The 20160-nt window shown below is 40.1% G+C and overlaps 1 protein-coding gene and 1 long non-coding RNA gene across 2 annotated transcripts in view; one reads left to right on the forward strand and one right to left on the reverse strand.

Moving 5' to 3' along the window:
• The window catches only part of VSTM2B (V-set and transmembrane domain containing 2B), a 141631-nt gene that overhangs the window by 67652 nt on the left and 53819 nt on the right, over positions 1-20160 (reverse strand). The window lies entirely within an intron of this gene.
• Positions 15592-16628, forward strand: LOC108504169. The gene is made up of 3 exons (XR_001877024.1): positions 15592-15695; positions 16069-16162; positions 16548-16628. It is a non-coding gene; the product is annotated as an uncharacterized LOC108504169 (long non-coding RNA).

Raw genomic sequence — 20160 nt, forward strand, 5'->3', positions numbered from 1 at the left:
TAATTTATTAAAATTACCTGGAAGCATCTTATGATTACCCCAACATAAGCACTCTTTAATTTGCTTCTGCCTCTATTCTTGGCAAGACAGTCCATGCTTTGCATGCTTAATATACAAGATGCATGAAAACCAATTAATGCTGTTGACCTATACAAATAGGATAACACCAGTGGGCTTGATCACTGCCAGACAAGTGAAGATAACTGGTAAATGAAGGACTTAGTCCTAATTTGTGAAGCCAGTCAGAATTAAAACATGCTGAACTCTCCTTGGCTTCCATGGGAGGTTTAGCATCCTGTGCCACACTGAGATGGTACAACCTATCAAAGTTTGGACATTCACAAGCTCATTGCCTGCAGCAACCAGAAGATGAACTCACAGAAGGGAGAGGTGGCTATAATGGGAGAAATACCACATACTTCCATACAAGGCTCCTGCCCTGTTTGCCCTCCCAAAGCTCCCCCCATGTGACCAGCTCCTGACTCCTACAGCAGAGCTAATGCCATGCCACAGGCTCTTTCAGGCTGTAGCCTCAGAGCACTTTTAGCCACAAGTCAGTCTCCTTCCCAGGGGGAAAATATTTCAGAGGCTTGTTCAGGAAACACAGACAAGGCCTTGATTTCTCACTTCACCAGTAAATACTTTGCTTATTATCAGCCTGACTCTCAAGGTCTGGGGAGCTTTCCATGGTGGTTTAACAATATCTAGCTCATCATGCAGCTCCCATGTGCTTGCTCAGAGGTGTTAGCAGAGTGAGATCCCTGAAGAAGTCTGAACTAGTTCATCCAGAATAACATATAAAAGAGGTTCTTTTTATAAAAACACAAGTCTAATAGTTGAAGACATCAAACATATGTTCAAAATCACTTTAGAGAACTTATTTTGTTGGAATATTAAAGAAGGTTCTGTTCAACGTTCCTGAGCAGAAAATGGTGATAAAAGTGGAAACTGGTATGCAGAACATGTCCAAGGGGCAGCAGATGAGACCCAGCCTGACAGGTGCAGTGCTGTTCCACTGCATTCAAATCTGCAGAACATTTAGCTCTGTTCTAACTGTTGGGAAAGTGACTGTGATACTTCGGTTGTCCAGGAGAGAGACCTACTGGGAAATAAAAGGAAAAGCCTCAGAGATGCACTACATCCTGGCAGAAACTCTTGATCCAGGGTAGTCTTTTGCTACAGTGCCCAGCTGCCATGGCCATGTTTCAATGGATAAAAGATGTTTTTATCTCCTCAGGTTTCTGGTAGGTAATCAAGCAGTACCTCCTCCCTGGAACTACACTGTCACTTGAATCTGCTAATCAAGGCTTCACATGAAGGCCATGTACTGTTTTGTCACCCCACAATGTCACAAAAAGAGAATGAAAATCACATCTGGCCCATTTGGTCACTTGTCCCTTTTTCACTAACTGGTAACTGTTAAAAGTCCTCTCCTGGAATAACCAGCTGCTCCAGGCCATGCTCATCCCCACCATTCACCAGTGATGTATGGTCTTGTAAGCTTTGGCCAGCCTGCATTACATCTGACAAAAACATGGGCACAGCTACCTGGTGATAAATGTCATGGGCCATAATTACTGAGGAAAAAAATATTTCATGGGGATGGAAAATGTTGTGCTGACCTCTCCTTTTCGTAGTTGTATCTCTGGTAAAAAGCTGCAATTCACAGAAAGCATGAGCCAAATTCAGCTATGGTGCTCCTTCAGCAAAGTGAGAGGGATTGCATCAAGGAATGATTTTGGCCCCTTGTGTGCCATTGGAATGTGACAGTGGTGCTGCTGAAACAACCCACTCCACTACATAACAACTGCTGTAGGTCAGTGAAAGTCCCCTCTTTTGTTTGTAGAGATGGTGGGGCACAGCCATAAAGCCTGAGGTTAGTGCCTCTTTCTGATTTTCCCTCAAGTTCATTTTCTAAATGAATATCCAGCATATGATGCTCTCAGCCCTGTGTCTCTTCTGATGATTAGTCTGCTGCCATTTCGGGCTACATGGACCTTCCTTTGAGTTCATAATGGGAAAGATATTAATTATGTTCAGGGAAAATTGAGTTTCATGACTCCCAGAGGACCATGCTAAAGTCTTCACGAAACAACTTCTTTCCACCTTTTTATGTCAAGTACAACAGACTCTGCATAAATGGTGCAAGACATTTTTATGAGTTACAACACGAGTGGAAAGGAACAGCAATTGTATCGAACTGCCTGTGTGCATTAACCTTGTTTCTGAGGAGCTAAAATTATTTTTGGAAGCAAAGTTAAAGACGATACTGCACAAAGAAGAGTCTGTCACTTGGTCTTCCTTCTCCTCTTTTGCCTGTATTTCCTTTTGACAGAGGTCATACCCCTGCCTACTTGAACACTGAAGAGGGTTCTAGATGGCAAATAAAATTTGCAAACCCTAAAGCTATGCACTTAAGTTCTTATCCCAAGGGACATTTTAAATAGGCACCAGAGAGAGAACCAAACCCACTGTACATTAAGTACACTGCAAACTGATTTCATGAGGCAACTGGCACTGGAGCACGAGCCTTAGTTCCAAGAGATAACAATTTCTTATTGCTCTTATCATGACAGCATCCTTCAGAAAGACCATTTCTCTCCCAGAAATAAGTGAATTATCTTAAATTCATTAAGGACTAAATCAGAAATTGCTGTTGGATTTTCCTTGATTTGTGCTGCATACTGATAATCATTAAAATACATCTTTCTTCATCATGCACTTTTTATTGCTTGAAGCTCCTCTGTATGAGGACTTACTTTCCCAAGCAGTGTGATCTGGAAGCAGCAGCACAGATCCAGGGGGGAAAAAACCCTAAGTTTGAATCCTTACCCTGCCACTGCAAAAAGGAAAAAGGGAAAAAAATCTCCCTCACTCTCTTACTTCAGAAGAATGGGAATCAATTGCCTTGCTCATATACACACATAATTTCAAATAGGGTCAAGTAGCATACGTTTAAGAATTAATTGCACATGCCTGTTTTCTCTGAAGTAAAGACACATTAAGGATGTGAAGACATTTCCAGACCCATTGGAACAATGTTCTTACACCAGCAGCACTCCACTGGAATACAAAAGAACCTGTGGGTTTTGCTTTTTTAAATGTGTTTAGCATGACTGAAGAGCTCAGCACTGCTGCTGCGGCTGCGAGTCCCTGTCAATCCCAGGGCCAGAGCACGGGGAATGTGAGGAGCACCTTGTCCAAGTGTCCCCTAAACTGATGCACACCAGAAGACACATTTGAATCCAAGTGCATCAGCAGCACCATTTATAATGGCAGAAGACAAAGGTGTGAGCAACTGAGCTTCGGCAGTGGTTGGCAGATAGGGAAAGGGGCAGCAAGGGCGGGAATGGACATGGAAGTTGCTGGTGTCAGGAGCAGAGCTGGGTTTGAGTATCCTCTCCTGCCCTCCTCCCTTCCTCCTGCTTTTTAGTCGTTCCTCTCTAACTTCCACTGAAGCAGTGTTTGAGAAAAGGGGAATGAAGAACACAACCTGCTCAGAATGAAGCCCTGAGTGCTGCTTCTCACACTGCTCCTGTTTTACCACGAAGAAACAGGAGGCAAGGCCCCACAGTTCACTTATGGGTTCAACCCAAGGCCAAGTTTCTCTGTCTCAGTCTTCCTGCAAAGGGAAGTTGTGAGTTATATGTGTAGGGACCTTGGCACTAGTTCAGAGTGCATTGTACACTCGTTAGAAAGGCCAGACACCAACACACAACGTAAAGTTACAGTTCTGCAAGAGTCAAGGGCTTCATACATCTTTAAAAATCTACCCTCAAATATTGTAGTAGCAATTTAAAACAAGAACAGCTTCACAGATTCTTGAAAAGGCTGGATTCTAGCTTCAGTAAATTCTTATTCTTGATTACATGCTGCTTAATTGAGAGCAGTGTGTGATTTCTCATCAGCACAAATAATCTGCTATAATACCTGTGCAGGCTGTAAAAATCACTGTCAAATTGAAACGCTGTTTTCCCCTTTCTGTCCATTTGATCATACATTCCATTTTGGATTTCTCTGTTTTCTATAAGAAGTCTTTTGAGCTCAAGATCACGGAGACAATCTGGCAATAAAAAAAAAAATCAAGCAGCAATACAGAGAGCTGGGAATTTATTGTATCAGGATTTATTTTTTAAAATATAGGTTTCTCCTGATAAACTAATATTGTCATCTGTTCTGGTGGCAGAGCATACTGCAAACAACAATCTTCCCCTAGAGGAAAAATGTCAGATTGTGATTTATGAACAGGGAGCCACTAAAGAGTATGATTTCACCCTAAATTAGTAATTTATCAAGTAAAGAACAACAAGCAAATAGCTGAATATTGGTGTCTTAAAGGGTCAATAGACTTCTCACTAACTTTTGCTTCAAGCACAAATAACTAGAGACTCCTCCAAGGGAAAGCTGTTCTAGTGGATGCCCTGGAAAATGAAAGCATTTAGGTCTAAGTGTTGAGGAAAGCATTCTCAACACAACCTTTGAGTGTCCACGTGGGTTCAGAGGAGCCCCACACAAGGGGACTGCACAAAGGTGGTAATGTAGCACCTCCTCTGAAATGTGATAGTATAAATCAAGAGGAGGTAGTGGGGAGAAGGGGGAGAAGGAAGACAAAATCAAGCCATCTAAAAGGGTGAGGGTTTGTTTGCAACACTAATTAACTGTCTGAAATGAAGCAGTTGATTTCCATGTACAGTGGATTATGAATTATTGGAAATCACTATGACATGAGTCGACACAGCAATTGGTTTGTAAAATCCTCTTACAGGCCAGGGAAATGAGTTTCTAGACATCCATCTGGGAGGAGGTTCCCTCTACCTCTGATCAATTTTGGCAGGAAACATATACTATCAATGCCTAAAGGCATGACCATGGATGCAAAGCCATTCAGCTGGGATTTCAAGCAAACCAAGGAAGATCAAACTGTAATTCCCTACTCACTCCCTCAGACATCTTTTCTCCAGGTCCCTTGGCCTTCACTCCCAAGAATTTCAATGATTTGTACTTTTGTTGACTTAGGAGCTGCAGAGTGCTCAAATTCACACTGCTCTCAATCTTACAGAATGAAGTATAAGCTCTTTTCTCCAAATACCATACTGCAGATATAAATGCCTGGATCTGGGTCCATAATTTCCACAAAATTAGGCAATTAAAATTTTACTTGCGGCAGTTTAAGTGCATCCGTAAAACTGCTACTAGAAGTGTCAATAGAACAATTTATGGTTCCGTGCTTTTAGATCTGGACTATTAGAAGATTTCATGGTGCATCAATCCATGACTGCCATGAAAAATGAGTATTTATTTTACTGGTTAGATGTCAGCAATCTGTTCCTTGATATGGCACAGCTGGATTTAATAATGAATGAAGAACTTCACTTCTTAACTATTGCAAAAAATTTCTTGTCCATCCAAGAACTGATTCAGACTTCTAATGAAGTAATTCCACTGTCTCCTGTCCATTTGTGTAAGTCTGTATCTTTTTCTGAGTTGCTTAAATAACAATAACCAAGCCAATAATCAGAAGAAGCAGAAGAAGGTTCTCTGAGCTTCAAGTTCTCATTGTGTAGAAGGGTACTGGATACACTAGTTTTCTAATAAAGTTTTGTGGAGCTTTTTTCTCAGCCTTTGTAAAGATGCCAAAACTTCCTTGGGTGATGATATGGTCTCTGCACTTTTGAACTGCAGAGAACAAATGCAGTGGTAACCAGGGATGTAGAGAAGTGAAGAAAATTGGTGTATCACAGGAAATTTAGTGAGAAACACCCAAAGCCAACCACCTAGATCAGTGTCAATGGTAAATGCTTAATTCTGATCCTGAAGAGTACTGGAAAGGAAGCCCTTTCCATTTCCATTGTAGCTTACTTGAACACTCACAACATCTGCAAATGTTGTATTTTGGCTTTGTGAGAAATAAGCCAGTTGGCTTATTCAATAGAGTCAGTTCACAGGTCAAGTGCTCTCAGTGGCTTTGGCCCTAATGATCACAGTATATATGCTTTGGGAAAAAAATGAAGAATTATTACTTAATCTACTTGGATAATGTGGGTATTTCTTCTTTATATATCTTGTTGGTCAAATAAAGGCAGTGAAGAGAATGAGGTTGCAGCTGCACTTTATGTTGGATTATCAACTCTCCACCATTCCTCACACCAGAAGCATTTTCCAGGTTGGAGAAGCAAGTCTCCTGTGTGCCAGTGGCATTCTCTTCTTTGTTTAAATTTTAGCTCAAGAACTGAGTCTGAAACAACCTAAATTCACATTCAGGGAAAACAGACTGGGACAATCAACATTAGCGGGAGAGGCCAGGATACAGCTCTGACACAAATAAGCTGATTACAAATTTATCCTGGATAGCAGACAAGCAGCCTAGAGAACCATCTGCAAAAGCTTGCTCTAACATGCTTGCAACAATTGCCTGAAACAACTGCAATTGTGCAGCACAAAAGATGCTCTGACACATTAAACACAAGCCCAGAAAAGCCAGCACGCTAACGATCAGTGTCCACACACAAGTACAAAAGGAGAGAACTAGTTATTTCATTTTGCTATCCTTGGAAAAGAAAGCCAAGAAAGGCCACAGCCTGAGTGTTTACAAGGGCTAAAGCCTCGTAAGCAGCCCGGGGGTTTGCAGCAGTTGTGAGGGCTGTGGTGAGTGGCCTGGTCCCCTTGGGCAACTCGACAAAGCAGAGGGGTCAGTGCCAAGGCCAAAAAGCTGATTAATGTGAGATGGTCTATCTCAACCACAAACTTTGGCAGCTCACAACTCGGTGCTGACATACTTCAATCAAAGCATGTCTGCAGCTGAACTTAATAACGAGCCAGCCTATCAAGTGGTGGGCACTAAGCAATTCCACATCACCCCAAGAATTTTAAAATGGCAATGGCTTGCTGCAGGACTGCAGAGAGTGACCTGTCTGTCAGAGGCAGTTGTTGTATCTGAGGCTGACACAGACGTCAGGATTGCTGCTCCCCTCCAGGAGCACTGCTGTGATGCTGTAAAATGGAGAGGGCCACCTGGGATCACTGCCCTACACAAGCCATCCAGAATCTGTCCTACACAATCTTTTCTGCATTTTCCCAGCAATGACATTTCATCACTTGTGAATGAAATAAGTTCTTTTGCAGTGGAATTGCTTCTTTTTCTGTCAGCCAGAGGTCAGACAGCCTGCTTAATAGTAAAGCAAAACAAAAATGACCCCTTCTTTTTATTCTACCTTATTTCTTTCAAAGAAATATTTAATTTCTTTCAAGAAACATGGCAATTGTTTTAATTTGACTACCTAAATGTATTTGCTTGGGAAAACATAGCTGTTTGAGGGATGGTTGCAGCTCCCTGGATTCCTATGGAAAGTACTTAAGTCAACAAAGTTTTAAAACACTTCATACCACACTGCTCTGTACTATCAAACCATTATTTTTGACATACAATGTGTGTTTCAAAAGAACAGGTTATTTCCTGGAGAGTGGCAGAGAGCATACACATACCCCTTGGACCCCTCTGCAGTAAAACACTTTAACATATATTGAGGCTGCCAAGAGTATGGGAAACTAAAAAATCCAGTAAGTTTCACATTTAAAGTGGGTTTATCTGACAAAAGTCACGGGAATTGATTTATGCTGCCATGAGAAACAGCTCCAGCTTCTCTACCCTTTTAATAATGCCTTTGGAGAGCCCTGATGGACAGTGGAGGTCAACAGTGTAAGGAACAGCCCACAGCTCACTAGCAGAGGACATATCATCACACTGAAAGCATCATTTTTGTAGCAACTTCTACATCTATTTTCTTGTTCCATCCCATTCAGCCTCCCAGGGTAACAGATCACCATAAAATCCCAATGTCCAAAAATCTTTGCTGAGGGCTTCAAGATTGATCCAAGTAGCAAGAGGTATCTAAACTCACAGCCTCGAAAGAGACGTCTTAGGATGAAGTACATGCAAGTTGAGGTTTTTAAGGTTAACGGAAATCTCCACTCATATTAGAACTGCTCTGGTAATAGTTTTCACTTAGCCACAAAAGCAATTAGAAAAAGGGCAAGTGGAAAATAAAGCAAAGATGGATAGGCCTTACTGGATACAAAATACAGACTACTCAAAACCCAGTGACAGAACCCAAGCTGAAGGAAGAATAAGGACAAAACTGGGGTACAAAAGGAGAAAAATCCACTACCAAGAGAAGGCAGACTGAGATAACTGTCTTGACATAAACAAAAAAATCACTTTTTAAAAGTGTAAAATGCAAGTTAAAAAAAAATTAAAAAAAAGTAAAAAAAAAATAAAAATCCTACTCAACAGCTTCCCATGAACAGTGACCTATAGAACAAATTAACACAGAAATCTGCATTCAGCAGCTTGTTGCCGAAGTCCTACTCCTTACTCCCTGGAGCACACAGCCCTCCCAGAGCCATTTGCAGTAATGAATGGGTCAGATTTGCTATGAAAAGAGACCTAGGAATAGGGCAAGCTTTTCACCAGAGAGCTCTCTTGTAAAGCCCCTGCATACACAAAACAGCTTGAATGCCTGGAGAATGTCATGCTGTTGTTGCTGCCTGAGACAAAGCATTGTGGAAAGCCTAATTTGTATGTCAATCAGTCATAGAACTAATATTTACCCTGACTACATTATAATTTTACCGAAAGAAGGAGATCTTATTTAACCCAAACAGGCAAGCCTGTTCTCACACCACTCTTCTTTATTACAGAGTATCTGTTCCTGTATCCACCTTCTTATATGACAGGAATTTTCCCCTTAATATTTTATACAGCAATTGACAAAGGTAGCTCTTGGGTACTCAATTATAAAAGAGACACAAAATCAAATAAGGTGACAGTAAAGACTAGACAAGGGAAAAAAAAAACAAACCCAAGAACAGCTAAATGGCACAGAGAGATACAACTATAACAGCAATAATCTGGTGCTACTGAGGTTGCACTCCTTGTCCTGCACAGACTTACATGTCTGACATCTGGGATCTTACACCAGTGTATATTTTATGGAAAGCACTTTGACATGCCAAACCCAACTGCAGTCTTTAACAACTTTCTGACACTTTCACAAGTTCTGAACTAGAGCACTAGGGACAAATCTACACAGCCCCTGTGACACGGTCCTGAGGCTGTTCCTGGAGCTACGCGGGAGCTGTCCCCTCTCCCTGAGGGGCTGCTCAGTGCCAGGCAAGGAGCTGCAGGGCTCCTTCAGACCAACAGCACACTCAGCGCTGGAAATGCATCTTCATTAACCCAGAGATGAACCAAGCACAGCCTGCAGGAGAAACAGAAGTGTCCTCTGGGCGCTGGAAAACTGCAAACGAGCACAGTCCTGCCTGTGATGGTGGGGGTCAGCTTCACCCAGTGCAGAGCACTGAGTCACTAAAAACGGCTGTGTTTGACCTGGGGAACAAAATAATGTGTTTGACCCACCTGGAAACAATTTAGAAGGAAGTAAAAAAACCTCAAGACTCTTTACAAAACTAGTTTAGGGTTGGGTTAAGGTATAAGGGCAGCAGAGGAACTTGCTGGCTGCTGGAATGCCAGAAGCCTTCAAAAATTAATATATGACATGACATCACAGGGGTCCTGTTGGATTTTGTTCATGGCTAAATTTGGCCAACCTGACCATGGCTAAACCTGGGATTAGGATGTGTGTAGGGCATTGGAAGCAGAGGATATGGAGTGTGATTTTAGCATAATCCCTAAAGAGTTCCTTAATTAAGTGAGGGTGGCATCAGTGGAATCTAAGTGCAGGCATTTGGGGCAAATGGGGGTCACTCTACTATTTTTTTAATCTAGTATGATATCTATCAGGGGGTTTTAGAGAGAGGTAAGCAAGGCAAATATTCATATTGCATATTCCTCAAATGTTTTGAAATTCAGAATAAGTATAGATTTTATGGCCTACACTTACTTTTCAGGAAATTCTGACTCATCCTTCTAAATTAAAACAAAAAAAAAAGGGAAGCATTTGGGATTTCTACTTCTTGCATAATCATTACTGATATATAAGTATAAAAGTAACTCCATAAATTAATAAATATATACATAAAATATCTATTTATATAGAGATAGTAATTTATATTTCCCCTAGTTACGATGGGCTTTGAGGTGAAAATAAAGACTTGAACATAAAAAGTCTTGTGCAGCATAATTTTGGAAAACTTTGACATTATGGGTTGTGAAATCTATGGACTGTAACTGATTAGGATTAGTGTTCTGACTCAGGAAAGGAATTACTGAAGTACACAATTTCTTGCAGTTGCTATAAGCACACACAGAAAGCACAGCAAAATGAGAACCATCCCTCCTGCCCTGAAACACAGGATGAACAAGATGACACTGCCCCAAGTGTTTTCAGAAAATCCAGCCTGAGCAGTGGAAGCTGCTTAGCACAGACACCAACAGCACAGGGTGGGAGTGGATTCAGAATCAGTGACACCCCAGTGGAGCTGGCAGCTCTGTAACTCCATGTCCTCTGCAGACCAAGCCAGGCACACTCTGATGCTCCTGAATAAATGGGTGCAAAACTAATCAGGAAAATTTCGGTAAGTGCAGGAATCTGATGCTTCACCTGCTCTTTTCAGTGGGGCTCACAAACACAAATGATGCTTCAGTGACTCTTCCCTCTTTGAAAGGAAATGGAGTGGTTAGAGATTAACTTTCATCTTCCCACCACATCTAGGTAGGAAACAGAAGGAGAATATTAAGATCCTTTCTCTCAATAATGATCCTCTGCTCTAAGAAGCCTTTTACTCCTTACAACTAAAAAATATGTGAAATGAGTGGAATTAGAACAAAATCAGCTCCTCTTCAGAATGCAAATATCCTTATGAGCTGAGAACTCAGAAACAGTACCGTGAATACAAATATATTTCATTTGAAATAGAAGGGACTTTTTATCAATACAGAAGAGAGGAATAAATCCCCAAATTGGGTCATGAAAGTGCACTTTGGACTTACCTTTATTCTTAATGGAGAAGCCCATTCCTGCAGTTTTTAAGGAACTCTGCCAAGGGAATGACTCCAAAGGAGCTCTGATACAAGGAAAACTTCACGCACCTCTAAGATGTGGTGTGCTTTTCAGATAAGTATTTTTTTAAGTTACAGAAAATATTCTCTCCAGAGGCAGAAAAGAAGATAAATGCTTTACATTATTCAAAAAAAAAAAATAAAAATCATCCTGTTCAATATAAGATCTCTAAAAATACCTGCCTTACCAGCACAGCCCACCTCAGAGAATGGATCAAATTTCTAGCATTGATAATTTTGCAGAGGTAATGTATTATCTCCTCCGTCAACTGCTTACCAACAGGAAAATAATCTGTGGGGAAAAGCAGCATGGAAATACCAGAAACTCAAGTGCTGAATACTCCAAATAACAATCTCCAACAATTTTGTCAGTAGAAGGCACCCAAGTAAAAAATCACTCTTCCTGTCCCAGCTCTTGGTGGGAGTGGCAGGCTCAGACATCCTCTTGCCTCTGACTCTGTTGCCTATTGCATTCTCATATTTAATCTAGAAATGTGTTAAGAAAAGTCAGATATGCTTATGCTAATAATCTGTTCCTGAGTCCAGCACGTATCTGCATTCTGCATTTAAAACTGAGAGCCTGTGAAACTCGTGTTGGTTAAACACAGGCAGAGGAAAATGACACGTTTTCTTTAAATGCTGTGATACTATTTAATATTATATTGTTTTCTATTAAGTGATTGTGAGGATTTCACTTGTAATGCATACCCCTGCTAAAAATAAGATTGCCTAGTTCACTCACAGTTCTCAACTTCCTATTAAAACAGGTCCTTATTAAAATTGTGTTAAATCTCCTTTCTGTTGGGAATTTTGGCATTTGTTTTCTTGTCAGATTCGAGTAACAAGCTGAAATGTAGCAATTTACAGCAAAATCAGATTTCAGAAATATTTTCTTTCAGGAGGATCAAACTGCTTTGTGTCCAGAGGGATTTTTCAATCTTCATTGCATAATAGCCAAAATAAAATGTTTGACACAAAAAGCTTCCAATGATTTCCCACAGCATTCTGATAAAACCTGATGCATTTTTGGGAAATGTTCCCATTTTGCCAAATCAGTAATATCAGATAGAAAAATGCATCAACCAGCAGCATTCAGCCACCTCTGAATTCAATTTTACTCATTCAATTGCTGTACTTGCTATTTTTTTCCTCACTTTTTATTGACTGAACTTTGTTCATTGGATTTCAAAAGTGTTTTCCCAATAGTATCTTTAGAAAATACGAGAAAAAAGGTTCTCGGCTGGTGGAGGCTGGCAAAGGTCCAGCGAAGTCAAAGGGCCTCAGCTGAGGCACTGGCCCTTTGTGAGTGTTCACAGAGGCTTTTTATACACTGCAGAAATGCTGGGTTATGCAGAGAAGTCAGGAAACCTCACTGTGTCTCCAGTTTGCAAAGATTACAGATATTTTAGCAGCCACCAGTCATTTAAGGCTAATGGTACGGTGACAGTTTTGGATAAAGGAAAAGACTCAGTGGGCTTCAGATAACACTGATTGCTTTACTTGACCGTGCACTTTCCTCACTGCCCTGAGTGCAGCACTCAGTGTGCTTAGGAGAGTCAGAGGATGTATGCTCAGGAAGATAAGTACGTATCTGGAAACTACCCAAAGCACCTCCTGCTGCCTCTTGCTTTCATTTTCACTCGGGTTCTGAGCAGTTTGAAGAAGTAAATATGCAGCATAAAGCTGGAGGGAAAACATTCTGTGGCAAAACCTGCCGGAGAGAACAGACTTTCTGCAAGGAAACTGGATATCTGAGAGAGGCCATCATCCTATCCATGGGGCTGTCTGAGTGTTTGATGAACACAGGAGGGACCCTGAGTGCAGCCTGGGGATCTGAAGTAATTCTCCTTCCTACCAAATTATCTCAAACATGCTGAAACCTTTCCATGTTGGATCTAGAGCAGAGGTTTGAACTGATGGCATTTTTGCATATATTTGCATTGCTCTTTGCTGTGGAAATTGGCCAACAGTCTAGAGAGCTTTCATCACTATGGCTTTTACCATAACCTTTTATTGCTTAATCTGCATGGAGTCTGTCATGGATGGCCATTGCCTGTAGACAAAAATTTATTTGCCTCCACAGTATCCCAGACACATCCTGTGGGTTATGGAGAACCCAAAGTTCCTCAGGAACCCACCCTCATTCTCTCACCTTTCTGTACTCCCTAAATAGATGAAAATCAGTCCATCTATACCAGCACACTAAAGACGACATTATAGAAAAATACATGGGATCTAATGTGGTAGCTGGTCCTGATCCACCCCAAAAAGTAACTGATATCAGTAAAGAAAACTGATTCAGAAAACTGATCTTCATCTAAAACATATTGCTCCACCATGATGCTGCTCCCTTGCATGAGAGTGGCCTTGGGTTAGGAATTCCCTAATAATGATGCTGCACTTTCCTGAGACTAAGGAAGGTTCATCCTACAGAGCTGCTTCATGTGTCAGATCTGGCTTAGCCAAATGAAAAGTTTTTAGTTCCAAGAGAACTGAAAAATATTTCAGAGTATGTTTTTGAATTTTTAAGTTCAGAGGTTAAAAATGTCCACCAGATAGTAGTATCTGAATTATATGAAAACATAACCTATTTTATAATTTAATTTCACTGAAAGTGAAGTTAAAGTCCTATTGATGAGAGAAAGAAACAGAAAAATTTGGCACTGCATAAGAAATAGAGTATGGAAATCAGAAAAAAAGCAGGAATAAAGCAGGCAAAAGACAGGGAACAATAACAAACCCAAGAAAAGAGCATTGCATTGTAATCCAGTTCTTAATACACAGTCATGCCTCAGTGCACAGATGGCCATGAGCATTAAAAGAATATAGGACTCAAAAGCACAGGACCATACTCTCCTATTCCCCCCAAAAAGTAAAGGAAAAGAAAAAAAGACAAATCTTGTTTGAGACTACAGGAGATGAGGCTTTAGCTCTGCCAGAGCAGATACAAACACATCTGAGGGACTGGTATCAATGGGAAGATGAGAAATATTAGAAAAATTTCTCACAGAGTTTTTTGGAGTGGAGGAGATCATACTCCCGAATACCTCAAGCATAGGAAGTTATTCACTGGGAGAAACTGAGCTGCAGCTCACAGTACAGAGATTTGATCAGCAGCCCCTTGAAATCAATGTAAAAATCCGACTGTTGGCAAGAGTGCTCAGACCAGACTCCACTTCCCACAAGGCAGTAAGTGCCCCTCTATTCAGTTCAGCCTGTATGGAGAGACAGAGCTTAAAATAGGGCTCTGCAATGAAGAATTTAAGGAAAAGACTTGCAAAAATGCCATTCTGAAGGACTGTAAACATGGACAATTCACCATAAAGCTTTGTAACAGCTGCTCTGCCCAGGAATGACAAATGCTACCTCCTCCACTGAGAGATGCAGAGAGAGAAATCAAATATGTCAACTGTTTTTACTGTGCAATGTTGCCTTCCAATCTTTGAAAAATATCAGATATTAAGAGAAATATGTGGGGAGAATGTGAATAGGCATTCAGAAATGGAATTATCCGGAGAAAATGTTGAAGGTATTTTAAAATATCCTGAGAGGTATGCTACCCTCACAGAGCAAGGAAAGGAGGAAGAAAAATTAAAGCTAATAGAAAACTTGTTTGGTGTTCCTATGACGTTGTAAAATAAAATATAACATGTAGGAAAGCGAATGTCAGAGTATGATATCTGATTGCTGCCAGACCTTGCACCCAAATGTAAAGTTTGCAGGTGCTGTAAAAACAACAGATACGAGAGATGCATTTAGAAATGCAGGAAAAGGGAGGGAAATAAAAGAAAAAAACACTTGAGCACATTTTCAAAAACGGTACAGGAGCCTGATGAATAAACCTTTTGTGTAAATGTCATTTAGTACAGGTCAACATGTTACCATCTTCCTTTCTTTTCCTCCATGTGAAATGAACTCGTGGTTTTTTCACTCCATTCCCCATTGTTGAAAGGGAACACTGCAGAGCTAGACTGTAGCTGCACCTCATTTTTAGCCTCTAAGGAGGTGAATATTTCCTTCCTATTTCTCTCAGTTCACCTAGATATAAAAGGCATAGTCACACACAGCATCCAAACACCCACTTAAAAGCCCCTCCATACAGTAACGCTGAAATGGTATTTTTGTACGAAAATATTATCTATATTATACATTTATGTTTGTATTTAAACATAAAATATATACTAGACTAAAACTTATTTCAATGCATAGATCTCTGTTGAGGTCATCCACATCTCTATGTTATTTGAATAATCATTTGATGTATAAGTAAAACTTTCTCAGTTACATATTCACGGGGATGATTCGGTTTTACATTTGCTTTTTTTAACAGGGGATAATCACTCACATGAGCCAGGATCTGTGCCTGTGCCTGATGCACAGGACCCTTCCCTCCTGTGGTGTCTGTGGAACTCATCCCTGGTGTCACGATGTCAGTGGAGATACACCAGGGGCAGCCCTGATGTGCTGCTCTGTCACTCTGTCTGGTGAGGCCGTGCATTGCCAGGCATCTATTTGTGACACGTTGTTATAATTCCAGAACTCAGGGAATTCAACACAGTATTTTCAGACTCAGTCTGGCAAAACACAGAAGAAACAACACACTGTGTTTTCTGAAGTTCTCATGAAGCCATGGCAGCATTTGCCATCCACCCCTGTGCAGTGGTTTTGTTGGGGCAAGGTGATAGAATCTGGGTTTAATTTTTTGGGACAAACAAGGGAACTGTTGTTTGCTTTTTGGTGGTTGTTGTTTTTGTTTTGTTTTGGTTTTTTTTTAATTTGAGAATAAAGGCTCCAAGATGAAACTGGCAGATTGAATGGATAATAAATAAAAACTTGCAAGCACATCTTCATAGTTGCAATTAAAATACCTGTAGTAAGGGGCTGGTTTTCTGACACAGATGATGGTCACTGGCTGTTAATCTTTCTGCCCCCAAACTAAATCTCATATCCCCTGCCTGAGTAACTGAAGTTTCACTGTCTATCCAGTCAGACTCAGTAGCTGTTGGATTAAGAACATTCAATATGTTGAATTGTTCCAAATCTACCTGCAGATTTCCCATCTCCAGAAGAAGGAACTAAAGCTTCACATCAGAGAGAAGAAAAATGTTCCTTCAAGTCTCAAACCACTGCAGAAGAATAACTGAGGTAAACTCCAGCTTCTACCTGTGCAGGGTGGAAAGTGGCACAACCCTTGCTCATGTCTGATGGAGCTGCATAATGCATTTTGTGGTGTGCAAAGTTTAAAGCCCTTCAGACCATTCTGTATTTTTATGATGCAGGTCTTTGCTGCACCAAAAAAAGCATCTGAGGTAATGCAAAGTAATTCCTTTCTTGTTAGGCTACAGCAGAACCTTTCCCTACTCACTCTCTCTGCTCTTCAGCACACAGCAATTTACTTTTAGTTTGCCATTAGGGTAAAATATTTTTTTCCTCAGAATGGAGCACAGGAAATTTTTCAAAGTGACACAGGATGATGCTATCAAAGAAAAAGCTTTGTCACATGTTCTGTAAAGGACAATTTCTTTTACAGCCTGAAATACCACTTGCCTCTTGTGAAAGCGTTGGCAAATCCTGGACTCAAGATCTCTGAAATCAGCTTTTATCATTCTTAGGGGTTTTGATGTCAGCTAAAACCCAACCATGGAAATGGCAAATAATTAAAACCTCCCAGCTTTTGAGATTTGTTGCTATTGTTAATACTTTACTTTAGGGAAAAAATCTCATCAGTGCTTGGGAGCCAGTGGTCAAGAGCAACATACTTCAAAATGATTAATTTAGAAAAAAGGCTTACAGCATATAAGTCAGCATTATTGCACAGGTGTGTTTAGCAGATCGAGATTTTACTACTTTCCTGGCTGCAAACACTGAATCACATCCATTTCTACCTTAAATGGCACCTATTCCAGAAAGGCAGCTCTCCCCACACTAAGAGCTGAAGATGAGCAGCATGTTTTTCTGCTTCACTCATGTCAACAGAAGCATCTTTGAGAAGAGTTATTAGTAAATTATTTGCTTTACTGGTGAGGAGAGAAGCCTGGGACTGGAAATTACTGGGAAGTTTCCCTCCTCCTCAGCTACAGCACACAATACCAGAAACTTCATACCCACTTAATATCTGTGAAAAAGCTTGATCATTTCACGACAATACTGCTGAAATAACTTCTACAAGCAGAGACAGTTATTACTGTTGCTTAGAATATTGTAAATATTAAGAAGCCAACCATTTAAATTAACAGAGTACTTGGTTTTCTGTTGCTGTTTATTTTACTGTATTCAAACAGCAAAATAACATTTCAAGGATCAGCACTTTATTATAAACTAATACCCTTCCTAGTAACTGAGGTTTTCCTGCTATTCCCAACCCAGCCCTCACACTGACAGAAAGGCTGAGTTAATTTCTCAGTGGAACAGCAGTGGGAGAGAGGGATAGGAGAAAGAGAAAGAAATCTGAGATAAGGCCGAATAAACCCCATTTTTCTTCTAATTTGGTAAAGGCAGATTGAGTGACATAGTATGAATTTTAACCAGATCTTGGTAGAGACATCTGATTATGAAAATTATTTCAGCAAGCAATGAAGAGAAGTCCAAGCCTGTTTTCAAAATAATTCACATGTGACAAAGCCAGCAATTGCTGATTTGTGCTGGGGGATATTTCTAAAGGTTTTGTTTTGCTGAAATCTTTATGGTATTTTATGGAAAAGCAGGATGAGGAGAGGAAGATGCAGCACTCCAGCAGTCACACACAGCCCGGGAGCCTCACCCCTGCTGTAACTCCCAGCATCACCAATGCCAGCAATTAAATTTAGTGAGATTTTTGCCCTCAACTTACAGGGTCAGACTTCAGCACTTACTAAAGGTGGACTTTCTCACACTTATTGAAAAAGGTCTCTTTCAGAAATTACCTGGACAAAATTAGTGACTTTCTTACAGCTTCTGATGACAATAATGAAAGGCTTTCAGAGACCTTTGCTTGTCTGGCAGAGTCTTTCTGAGTAACTAAATTAACACTGTTTGAGTTCTTTGATAAATTGGGGCCCTTGGTAGAAGAGTGTTAGGATTTCTATTTTAGATTTTATTTTCTAAATCTTAACTATTTCTCAAGATAAAAGCTTTCTTTCAGTAAGACACTTAAATTATCAGTTAATAATGTTTTCTTAAATTATCAGTTAATAATGTTTTTTCCTGTTTCTGTCCAGAAATTTTTGCATTTTTATAATACTGTAACACTATATACCACTAATACTTTCATATTGACATAAAAGTGACATAAAAGTTGACTATACTATTTTGAAAATGTTTTTGCTATTAATTTATTGATCTTTATAAGTTCATCTGAAGTAAAAGGGTAAAGGGTAAAATACTATGTCCCAAGAAAATGCACTACCACTTGTTTTTAAATTCAGCTGAAATAAAGTATCAGCAGTGCAATACATGTTAGACCATAACAAATATCCAAGACACTAAATCAATGATCATGACTTCAGAGTTTCCATGCATAAAGCACCTTCTGCAAAATGCAGATTCTAGTTTTCCTCTTCCACCTAATTCCCTTAAGGATATCTTTATGTACACTATTATAAATTACTTTTGTACTTCAGATTTTTAATTCCTCAAGATAGAAACCGGATCTTATTTTAGATCTAAAATACCACTCTTATTTACACAGCTAAATGGAAAGAGAGATAATATTTTGAGACTAGCATGATCTTTCAATCCTATCAGCTCAATTTCCTGCAATCTAAGCTAAAAACATGCACTTGCAAACTCTTGTCTGAACTGTTGCAGAAATGCTCTGCCAAATGCAGCATCTGCAGACCAAGATTTGCAGCCTTCTGTCAAGTTGCTGTGAGCTGTAGCACAGTTCCTGCAGCTCCCATGCAGCCTGTGGTGTGCAACATGCTATACCATGTTTGCTATACTTATAGAAGATAGACAGATTGATTGATAGATAGATAGATAGATAGAAAGATAGATAGAAAGAAAGATAAAGATGAACAGGCTTTTCCCACTGACATAGCTTAAAGCAGACCCAAGGTATGTTATGATGTGATGTAGTCTGAGATATTTCCTTCCCTCACACTACTGAACCTTTTCTAACCCCTACTCTCTCAGAAGGAAAAGAGACTCCCTTGGTAAACACCATTTGCTCCTGACCTGGCAGCTGCCCTTATGCTTTATGGTACATAAAGATCACACAGATACCCACACCCATGTGCAAAATCACTCCTTACCTCTGCACTCATACAAGATACCAAATGTACAGCAAAGCCCGTGGAGCAGCTGCAACAGGGCTTCTGGTGTGGGATCCACGGGCAGGACCAGCTCTCTTCTGTGCCTCATCACTCCTTGGCAGCCTTGGGATGAAACATCCCTGGGCCAATGACAGGTTGATGACAGGGTAGCCCAGCCAGGCTGAATATCTATTAGTTTTGTCAAAAGTTGCAGAGGATTCCTGTTGCAATGCACACAAGCTTCCCATCAGTCTCCCTTGATAGCCCCTTGGCCCTACAATCATGCACATGCCACTCCCCATCACAGCATTCCTATTAACAGGTTGGAATCAGATCACACAAATGAAACACTCTGAGAGCTAAACTATTGTGATTTCAATACACTTTTTGCTGTAATAACAGCTTCCATCAACAATCAAGGTTTCCTTCTCAATTTTTGGTGCTTGCATTTTGTGGCAGTTTAATTCATTGTATACTAATTCCAGTTGTGCATTAATTGTATGTTTCTGCACAGTAATTAACTAATCACTATGTCACTCCCTCCCTATTATGAATTACCTCATTAATTCAAGACTGAAAGCTTGGTGCCTGCTGCCATTGCTATCAATTTTTTTTGTTCTTTCTGCTGCTTCTTGACTTATAATCAAATATGAAACTCATGTATTTTTAAATACTCTCTCTTCTGTTTCTTCCACTGAAAAATTCATTGTGCTATCAAGCTTTTTAAAATAATGTTTATTCATTATGCATTTCTTTGCTAGGCAATCAAGAGCTGTTACAATAAAGAGTGTGACTTGCTCTCTTTATGGCAGCGATTCTGCTGTATCAACATCTCCATTTTAATCCCAAGTTTACTAGAAATTAGAATTTAGATCTAAAATTTAGCTCCAAGGTTAAAGGCACCATCAGACA

The sequence above is a fragment of the Lepidothrix coronata genome, unplaced genomic scaffold (assembly GCF_001604755.1).
Source record: "Lepidothrix coronata isolate B3197 unplaced genomic scaffold, Lepidothrix_coronata-1.0 Scaffold153, whole genome shotgun sequence".
In the NCBI taxonomy this organism is placed as follows: domain Eukaryota; kingdom Metazoa; phylum Chordata; class Aves; order Passeriformes; family Pipridae; genus Lepidothrix; species Lepidothrix coronata.